This window comes from Syngnathoides biaculeatus, chromosome 8 (genome assembly GCF_019802595.1).
Source record: "Syngnathoides biaculeatus isolate LvHL_M chromosome 8, ASM1980259v1, whole genome shotgun sequence".
NCBI classification, from domain to species: Eukaryota; Metazoa; Chordata; class Actinopteri; order Syngnathiformes; family Syngnathidae; genus Syngnathoides; species Syngnathoides biaculeatus.
The window spans coordinates 10,688,567-10,699,506 of NC_084647.1; the positions used below are offsets into that span (position 1 = coordinate 10,688,567).

Here is a 10,940-nt window from a genome sequence, read left to right on the forward strand (position 1 = left end):
GTTGATGCAGCACTGGAGAGGGACTGATGCAGATATGAGCGAGGAAGATGGAGGCTGCTCAGATCCTGTAGTGATTTTTTCCATGTTTCCCACTTGATAAACTGTTCTCCAGGAAGCTCTGTGTCCCAGTCGTAAACATCAGCTGAAAGTTCTCTGAGTAGGGCTCCCCCTCGGATAGTCACTGGTGCGACCAAGCTTAGCGGGTCAAAAAGGCTATTGACTGTGGATAACACCCCACTTCGAGTGAATGGCTTGTCGCTGACTGCTACTCGGAATGTAAAGGCGTCACAGTCTATGTTCCAGCACAAACCAAGGCTTCTTTGCACAGGGAGATCTTCTTCGCCGAGCCCTAAGTCTTTGAGACCAGGCGCCAGATCACCAGGTGCGAAGGCTTGCATCACGGTGATGAGTTTGTGTAATTTCAGGTTAGACTCCTCCAGGGAAGCTTGAGTGCGTTTGAGCAGATCAATTGCTTCGGCCTCAGTTGGGACAGCAATGAGTCCATCATCTACATAAAAGTGTCTGTCGACGAACTGCCGTGTGTCCGCTCCATACTTCTTCTCACCTGCTTGGGGTGCTCTCCGAAGGCCATATATCGCCACTGCAGGGGAGGAGCTGTTACCGAATACATGAACTCGCATTCGGTACTCTGTTATCTCCTTGGTCAAGTCATTGTTTTTGTGCCAGACGAATCTTAAGGAAATTTCTGTGGTCTTCTCTCACTGGGAAACCATAAAACATTTGCTGGATGTCGACTGTTAGCGCAACAACCTCCTTTCGGAACCTAAGCAGTACTCCCAATAAGGAGTTGTTCAGATCAGGCCCTGAGAGCAAGACACTGTTGAGAGAGATGCCATCTTCTTGTGCACTCGAGTCGAACACCACTCATATGGCACCCGGCTTTCGGGAATGGTAGACCCCGAATATGGGTAGGTACCAGCATTCTTCATCCTCAGAGAGAGGGGGGCTTCCTCTGCATGTTTATTGTTGAAGAGTTTCTCCATGAAGTCGAAAAACTGTTCTTTCATTGTAGGATTTTTGTTCAATGTGCGTTGCAATGAATGAAGACGGGAGCGAGCTTGAGCACGGTTGTTTGGAAGGGGTGGTCTGGGTGTTCTGAATGGTAGAGGAGCGATCCAACTGTTTTGCTCATCTCTCTTGAACTCTGCTTGCATAATCTCCACAAAGGTCTCATCTTCGAAGGACAAGGCAGGTTTGTTATCATCTTCCGTTCTCACGAACACATCTCGTCCGAGTTTATCTTTTGCAGTAACAGCAGACGCAGGATATGTTGTCAGCTGTGCGGAGGTAGACTGTCTGTCCTCCCCGCCGTAGCCTACTCTCTCTCTCACACTGATGCGATTCTGGCAGGGCATCAGAAAAGATGGGCGTCCATTCTGTAGGACATGGGTTTTAAGGACTGATACAGTGGACTTGTATGTACTATCGATGCAAACCTCCCCTACTATAACCCATCCTAAATCCAAACGCTGGGCAAAGGGAGCGTTGTGGGGTCCATTGATTTGATCTCTCACCTTGTGAACTTGTAGGAGGTCTCTCCCCAGTAGGATTAAGATCTGTGCTTTAGGATCGATCTTTGGGATGTGAGGTGCCATGGATCTCAAGTGAGCATGGGAGTGAGCGATCTCTGGAGAAGGGATTTCCGATCTGTTGCTCGGAACTTCATTACATTCAATGAGCGGAGGCAAGTCCAAACACACTTCACCATTCAATGCTTCGATCTGAAAACCAACAGCCTTTCTCCCAGTCATTTCCGTGGTTCCAGCACAGGTCCTCATCAGGTAAGGTGTATGGTCCCCTTGGATGTCAAGCAGCTTAAAAAACTTAGACCTGGCCAGTGATCGATTGCTCTGGTCGTCGAGGATGGCATACATCTTGAGCGTTCTCGCTGTCCTTGGGGAAAAACCCGGACCAAACATATCTTGGCGCAGGACCTTGGTGGGAGACCTTCGCCGCAGACCTTGGTGCACCTGGAGGTCACTTCTGGAGGAGAGCTTTTTTGCTGTTCTACGTCTGATTCTGTCGGAGGAGATGGTGCAGGGGAGACAGCAGTGTCTGGGTGCATGACAGTGCAATGTTGATTGCTTTCACACTCATTGCATTTCAGCTCTGCTGGACATTCTCTAGCCACATGAGTACCAGAACAGCACTTGAAACAACGTCTGTATTCTTTTAGCAGCCTTTTGCGTTCCATTAGCGGCTTCATTCTAAAAGCTCTACATTTTTCCAGAGGATGTGGCTTATTGTGCACTGGACAGTACTTGGTTGGGTCATCACTACCTTTCTTGTCAGTAGATGTTTTGTGTAACAAGCTTGAATCTGTTGTTGACACATCTGTTCTTTGCACAAACACAGCTGTCCTAGCACTATCATGCTTGGTTGCGGATCTTTCACTATGGTAATGGCTGCGGTTACTGGTCACCAACACAAAGCTGGGGTCATTTCTGGCCTTTGCCTGACATCTGACAAAGTCAACAAAAAACGAGAAAGGAGGGAAACACACTCTGTACCGTTCTTTGTAGTTTGAGCCAGCAGACAGCCATTTTTCCTGTAAGTTTGGTAGCAGCTTTTCCACGATTGGCTTAATCCCTCGAGGAGTGTCATGGTAGCTCAGTCCTGGTAGATAGCCATCCTGCTTGGCTGAGAATAGTTCCAAGAGCAGATCGCTAAGTTCTCTTAGCTTGATGTTATCTTTGGAGGTTAGCCGAGGAAAATTGTCCAATCGTTTGAATAAAGAATTCTCAATCACTTCAGGGGTAGCATAGCATTCTTGGAGTCTTCTCCAGGCTAATTCGAGAGCAGCGTGAGGATTGGTGATGTGGACAGCACGTATTCTTTTAACATGTTCAGATGACTCCTTTCCCAGCCATTTTACCAGGAGGTCCAGCTCTTCACTGGCTGTCAACTCTAAGCCCTGAATGGCATTAAGGAAAGAGGACTCCCATGCTCTGTAGCTCTCAGGCTGGTCATCGAATTTAGTGAGCCCCGTGGTTACCAACTCTCTGCGGGCAAGGTACCTAGCGAAGACTATCATGTTAGCGGCTGGAGCAGAAGAAGAATGCTGTGGGTTGCTCTGTATGAAGTGGTTTGATTGGCTAGCATGACTGAATGAGGGAGAGCTCTGCTCCTGATAGGCTTTAAAGGAGGACTGGGGGTTCTGAGGTTGCGAGCTGAGAGGCTGAGAGTGCGGGTTGGAGCGCTTAAACAGGCTTGTCTGAGGCTGAGGTGCTGATAAGTGCTCACTTTGCTGTGTGTTCCTTGTAGGCGTGGCATCACAGTTGTGTGCAGGGGTTAATTCAGGAGCTTCCTGCTGTCTTGGTTAGGGTTAAAACAATGAGGAGTTATATCCACAGACGATGCAGTTTCAAAGCTGGCTCGAGCCTGATGTTCCACATATGCCTTTGTACGCTGACATGTTATCTGCGATGAGATACGACTCCTGGCGCTGCACCTATCCTCATATTCTGGTCCTGCTGCAGCTTCTAAAACTTCAGTCTCTACAATAGCATCAGCAGCTGCCTTTTCCAGTCCTAGAGCTTCTAAATCCGCTTCTAGTGTAGCCTTTTCCAAATCCAATCTACCTCTCTGTCTTTTCAGTTCTAACTCCTTCTGAGCGAATATGGCTCTGGTGCGTGCAGCTTCGGCTTTAGCTCTAGCTCTAGCAGGAGCACTAACTACTGAAGACTTGGAAGTGGCTTTGGAGTTGGAGCTGAACACTGATGCCGCTTTCTCCTCCCTTTCTATTGCTTGTGCTTCCATAACTGTGGCAGACCCATCCTTCTGATTCACTGGCTTTTAACTGTACTGTTCTCTTCATGTGTTTTACTTCCAAAGTGCTAACATGAATAAACAGCCAGCCAAACTCCTTTTCAAGAGCCAGGAAGTGAGCGTGCTTGCTCCTTTAATGACTTCTTAACAGGTCAAGTCGGGTGACACAATGAAAATGGAGTGAAACTAGAAAAAGAAATACAAAACATACTAAATAGACTGCAATGTCAAATCAGTATGGAGTATCAACATCTTCCATTAGTATATGAATTAAACATTCACATTCAGTAAGTCTAAGCACAAACAGCAACAGCATTCTAGTGAAGTGAGTAGCAGATACACATACTGCCGCTCGCTATCTCATGAGAATGAACACAACATGTAAAGTTACTAAATCAGTGCAGCTCACAAATATGCACGAAGATACTGTTAAAGTTACTAACAATGCTTCTGAAACATGTAAAGAACATAAATTACTCACAGTCATTGCTTTCTGACGGATTCCTGCACAGGAATAAGCTGATTTCAACGTGCTACATCTTTCAACTGTTGACATGCTTTTTTTACCGTTTTTCGCTCTGCTCAGCGCTTCCTACTTCCTGTATTCTACAGTTTCAAAATAAAAACTCACCAATGCACTCTCAAAATTAACAACACAAACAGATCTTTTCTAATAAAATCGATCTTGTTAACATATTAAACACTTGGGGCAGAACAATTACCATTCCTATTAGTTATAATATCCCCCCATAAAGACGGGAGTGAAATAAACTAATCCTTTATTGAACTGGCTTAAAAAATAAAATGCTTTTAATGTGGAAAGGTAAAAATAAAAAAATGCAGCAGACTCTTTGAGCAGGTAATGTGCCACATTTCTTTTTCCTCTTACATGAAATTTCCGAACTCCGCCTCCCCTGAGGCTCAGCGTGCAATGTGTCACCTCAGGATGTTGATTTACTGATCATCGGGAGGTTGGCTGGATGGATTCATTTATGACTCAAGAGACCTAAAACAACATCTGAACCCAGCAAGATAGAGAGGGAAATAGTGCAGAGGAAGGGTGGCGCAAGAGATGATAAACACGCTTCCTAATTTATGTAAAATTTGGTTTCTAAAGGCCTCCCCACTGTAGAAAAAAAAAAAACACAACACATGGTTTACATTTAAAGTATGACCCCCCCACATGCCGTTGAAGCTGAGCTCTCACTGGTGACTAATTGGATCAGAATGGAGACAACGACGAGGGAAAGAAGACTCAACAATAATATTTGACAATTAAAATCTTAGGTCGGCATTTTGTTTATTATTTGGTAACCGTCGAGGTGAGATAGAATTTCCAGAAAAATTACTGCTGATCTGTTACTGAGTCATTGTGTGTGTCTAGAACACTACAGAGCAAATGACACACTTCCTAAATTGTTAAAATATTCATCATAATCTTCCTTAACTTTTGTAACATGCATTTCATTTTTTCCCAATTAAAAAAAAAAATTACACTCTGATGCATGCTTTCAAACGGTTTTCAGTATCCAAAATGCAGTTGCATAAAACAATAGTTTTCATTCATTTTTAAGACAAACTGTCCATTGTAAACTACTCACATGGAGGAAAAGTGGAAAAAAAAGTAAAGTGATATGTGTTTTTCTGCACTGCGACTGGGGAGTGAGCAGTCAAGCATGTACCCAGCCTTCTGCCAGAAGTCAGCTTAAATAGGTTTCAGCTTCCATGCGACCTCATGAAGACAGGCACTACAGAAAAATGAATGGAACTGTACTATTTGTAGTTCTGAAGTAAAGTCAAAAGAATTCATTCCTGTATTTTATTTTTTTAATTGGTGCTTTCTTCTTGTGTTTGTTTGTCCCTTTATGTTTGTCAATTCACTGGCTACTTCCTGATTTGGATTAACTCTATCTACCATTTGCATTTTAGGTTGCGGGGGGAATCCTACAGTGAGTAAAAGGATACCTTTTTTTCATAATTTAAAACAGTTCTGCGATGATTTATTAATATTTTGATGAAATGCTTTTGTATTAAAATAAAACAAAAAAATACCAATAAATTTCTAAAAAAGCATTGACAAAGACAGTACACATTTCACACCCTATTTCTTGCCTCGCTGACACCCTTTTTCAGAGCGCAGCCCTGCCTCACTCCAACCCATATGCTCCCGGGCCAATACCGACTACGCCTTTTGTTATCATGACGACCAATAGCTGAGCTAAGGGGTTGCAGTGAGACATCTGACCTCTATTTGTGGAAACAGAGTCGATGCTCGAGAAAAAAAAAAAAAGTGATCGCCCATGATGACTGTGGAGGTAGGACTTCAAACCCAAAACGTTATACCCTTGTCAGTTAATCCAGTGGTGCATGTAGATGTCAAAATTCTCAATTTACAGACATTTTTGGGTGGAAATAACAAAAGGTTTACTTGGTTGTTTAAGTTTCACATTTGATGGGTGGTCACAGCATCGATTATATTTTCATACATGGAAAAGTCAACTTTCCATAATATTCCTTTGAAAGGGGAAAAAATTAAATCTTGAATTAAATGAATAACTAAATGAAATCTACATGAGTGAATAAGCTACTGTACATCTGCAGTCGTAGTGAAAGTTAAGTGCCGATTGTTTAGAAATACCGCATATTCTGAAGGTTTCAGTGTGACTGTTGATGTTTTGTTTAAAAAAACAAGAAGGGTAACATCCAAGCCTTGATTAAAAAAAAAAAAACTAATCAAGAATTTCAGATTGTGTAACCCAAGATAAGATAAATTGGGATTCCAAAACTACGTAAACTTTGGAAAACTCGTCTTATCTTTCAGCTCAGGAGTGGAAGTCTCTGAAAAATGCTCCCAGTAGATGTAGAAGAAAGCAGGATTTGGCTACAGATTTACATGATCCACAATAATAAATAGTGAACTGGTCTGGATCGGGCCTAAGTAACGTATACCAGCCTGACTCCAAAGGCCTCATCCTTCACTGGCCCGGTGCTCTGGAATGTCACTCACATTCCTGGCGACCTTCATCTGTCTCTGTGTTCGTTTGCTTCCTTTATGTTTGTTTAACTTTCTCAGGACCCCCCAGAGGCTCCGTGCTTGAGCTTTGCAAACCCAAGAGGAGACTAATCTCCCTCCTCCGTGCACTCAGGTTTGCCAGATTCCCTCCCACACCGTCTCTCCCACTCAATGTCTGCGTTTACTCTCGCGTGGGGCGCTCACGTCAGCTCCCGTCCTACTTTAGTCTCTTTTTTTTCCACCCACTAGTAAAACAGACATGAGACATGCGGAAAGTAATGACATAAAAATACAGTAGTACCTTGACTTAGGAGTTTCATTTGTTCCGTGACTAAGCGTTTAAGTCATATGTCAAAACAGTTTTCCCTATTGAAATTAATTGAAATGCCAATAATCTGTTCCATCCTCCACAAAAACATTTTTTGTTTCACCTTCTTGATTAAAAAGATTAGTATATGATATTACCAAAATAATGCATAAGAAAGCAAATTAAAAAATACATTGTTTTCTATAAACTGTAAGGGGCGTGGCCTCATGAGTAACTGGGAGCTAGAGCCACATTTAGGTGCTTAGTCTGCATGTGAGCATCTGGGCATGAGCTGTGACCAACAGCAGATCATTTATTTTGTATTTGTCTCGAGTAACAACTGACATCGCTGACTACGACTCTCCCTGTCCACTGTTGAGGGCATTTCATGATTTTAGTTGATCAATTTTCAGGGTACTCCACTCAAAGCCCATTGATAACTCAAATTTCGGCTAGCAAAACAAATTGAAAAATTGACAAGCAAGAGCTTTTACTTCAAAACACATGTAAGTCTAGGTAACGGTTTTTGTACTTCACTACTTTTTCTTTGCCTTTCAGTTCGTGCACTTTGGGGTTACCACAATGCGTCATCTTTTCCATCTATCCCTATCTTCTCCATCGTCTTCTGTAAACCACCTGCCCTCATGTCTTGCCTTAGTATATCTATCAATCTTCGCTTAAGTCTTCCTTTTTATCTCTTGTCAGTCAGGTACATCTTCATCATCTTTCTAAGAATATTCTCGAATGTCGTCTCTCGAACTTTGTCTCCAAAACAACTAACATTAAACATCTATGCTGTACATTGTCACTCTACTTGAGTTTTCAGGCATTTTTAGTTCGGTTCTTCGTGTTCTTGTGTTTTATTTTACAGGTATTTGTAAATTTACTTTGCCAAAATAGGCCTGTGACTGTTTTCAACCTCCTCAAGTGACACAATATAAAAACAAAAACAAAAAAAGATGTAGATAGAGGGAAGGGCAGCATGGTGATGCAGCAGTAAAGCATTCGCCTCACAGTTCTGAGGTCCAGGGTTCAATCCTGGCCCCGCTTGTGTGGAGTTTGCATGTTCTTCCCGTGCCTACGTGGGTTTTCTCCGGGTATTACGGTTTCCTCCCACATCCCAAAAACATGTAGCATTAATTGGTCACTCAGACTTGCCCCTAGGTGTGATTGTGAGTGTGACTGTTGTCTGTCTCCATGTGCCCTGCAATTGGCTGGCAACCAGTTTTGGTGCCTGTTGACAGTTGGGATAGCCTCCAGCACTTCCCGCGGCCCTTGTGGGGATAAGCGGCTAAGAAAATGAATGGATGGATGGATGGAAGGATGGATGGATGGAGGGAAGTGAAGTCAATACCCACTGAAGATCTAGACCAAAAGAACTTTGCTCATATTCTGGGAGAGGCAACATTGAATCTGATTGGACCATGTTCCATGCCTCTATTGTCGAGGCGGCAGACCGGTGTGGTCGGTGCCTGTTATAGTGTAAATACCTGAACCCATTGGTGGACTCCAGCGGTGACGCTGAAGAAAGAATCCTATCGGCCCCTTTTGGTCTGTGGAACTCTTGAGGCAGCTGATGGGTACCAGCTGGCCAAGCGGAATGCAGCTTTGGTGGTCGCTAAGGGAAAAACCCAGTGGTGGGAGGAGTTTGGTGAGGCCATGGAGAATGTCTTCCGGCCGGCTTCAAAGCAATTCTGGTCCACTATCGGCGTATCAGCAGGGGAAGCAGTCCATCATCAACACTGTGTACAGTGGGCGCTACTGACTTCGACTTGGGATGTTGTGAGTCGGTGGGGAGAATACATCGAAGACCTCCTCAATTTCATGACACGCTATTCCATGAGGAAGCAAAGTCTAGGAGTGCTGAAGGCGGAGTCGTGTAAAATTGATGGTACCAGTAAAAATTCATTTTCAATTTTATAAGTACTTTTCAGAGTCTGTAGTTGTTCATGTAATTACAACACTTAAATCAATACGTATTCTACTCCAGTCTTTATTTACTCAAGTACTTGTACTTCACTACAGAGTGAGAGTAGTTTAGCCACTTCCGGTTATATGACTCGGAGGGAGACACGAGTCATCGCTCTTCTGGCTAAAGGGAAAGTGAACTCACACTGTGGGGTTAGTGAGTGTTCATCAGGGGGTCAGCGGGGGTGACTCAGCTAGCTGATGGAACTCTTACTCTTGACTCTGGGATGTGCTTTGTGAGTCAGAGCAAAGAGAGCAAACTGGGCCATACTCCTCTATTACACAGTAATTTATGAAACTCCTCGTAGTGTCCTCATAAACGAAGAAAGCCACAAACTTTTAAATGAAAACTCACCTTTTTCTGTCTGGGCGCCACTCTGTGTGGAGTTCTGGCTGTGGAAAAGTGAGCCTTACTGCCTCAGGTTGCATTATGTTTTTGGCAAACACCTTGATTTAAGGCAACAGACCGTCAGGTGACAAACAGTATACTGTATATGAGTGTGTACACGACACAGCACGACTAAAAGTTTGAAAGATTCACCTTTCTGGTGAAATTTCAGGTTGCACATCCATCCATGCATCCATCTTCTACTGCTTTTTCGGTACGGGTCTCTGCGGCAGTAGCTTTAGCAGGGATGCCCAGACTTCCCTTTCCCAAGCCACTTCATCCAACTCTTCCGGGGGGGATCTCGAAACATTCCCAGGCCAGGAGCGAGTGTCCTGGATTGTCACCGACTGTTTCCAGTGGGATGTGACCGGAGCACCTCACCAGGGAGGCATGCAGGAGGCATCCAAATCAGATGCTTCAGCCCCCTCATCTGGCTCATCTCAATGCGGTGGAGCAGCAGCTCGACAGTGAGTCCCTCACAAAAAGCAGTAATATGTGCATAAAGTACTGAAACATTGAACAATTGGATACATTCAAAAGTGAACAGACGATCAAATTAAGTCTTCTTGTAAAGGTTGCGTAATCCTGACATTTTACCAGAAAACTCAATCCTACTAAACTTTTGTTATTGTATACTTGTGTATTTGTGTGGATGAGCACCTGTGCCTTGTTTGACCCCTTTACTCCGACATCTATGGAGGCCGGCGGCCACCTGCTGCCCCCAGATGGCAGGAAACTTCCTGAGCAACATCCTCACGCCTGGAGGCACCTGGAAGAAGACCAAAAGAAAAGGTTTCATGTGAAGATGTACTTTTTTGCTGTTGTGTCTCGGGCATATTTTTGTTTTTGATGTAATTTCACAGAACTTCATTTCATGAATTCCTTCCAAATTAATAATGTTAGCTAATGAAATGGTTAGAACTTATATTTTACTATGCAGTTGACGCTGAACAATTCACATGCACTTTCCTGTCAACTCGGTTTAGTTCAGTGATTCCAAGCCAGTGTTGTATTTTCCAATTTAACTGGTCTGAAATTTATAATTAATGTTATACAAATAATGTGTCTCTGTTCATCTATCTATGCCAATGATGAACAGTCAGTGGCATAACCAAAACAAATGCTTCCACTAGATGGAAGAATATTGTAATGTTCTACAAATGGACAGCATTGTGTTCAACCAACCAGGCCCATATTTACCAATCTATGAGAACCTTTTTTCAGTAAACTTAGATGGACCATTATTTAAATACAGAGGATATCCTGTTTTTTTTTTTCCTTTGTTGGGGGGGGGGGCGATTTTCGATTTCGACTGTAACCCCTAATGTACGTGGTGCGGAAAATGTTGGAAATGCAGGTTAGTCGAGCATTTTCACTCAATCGATGGATTTTAGTGAATATCTTTAGTGTTCCAAGCTGGCTGGTAGCGAGAAATATAACTGAAATATAATTGGGGGGCGGGGGGTAAATACTAC

General features: G+C 43.4%; 1 long non-coding RNA gene across 2 annotated transcripts; it reads right to left on the reverse strand.

The window, feature by feature from the left end:
- Positions 1-5,213: 5,213 nt before the first annotated feature.
- On the reverse strand, positions 5,214-10,931 carry LOC133504735 (uncharacterized). 2 transcript variants are annotated; one of them, XR_009796065.1, is made up of 3 exons: positions 9,619-10,931; positions 9,433-9,524; positions 5,214-5,537 (listed from the first exon to the last, which is right to left on the reverse strand). It is a non-coding gene; the product is annotated as an uncharacterized LOC133504735 (long non-coding RNA). The 2 variants fall into 2 exon arrangements; XR_009796066.1 differs by lacking the exon at positions 5,214-5,537 and adding an exon at positions 8,594-8,727.
- Between the last annotated feature and the right edge of the window lie 9 nt (positions 10,932-10,940).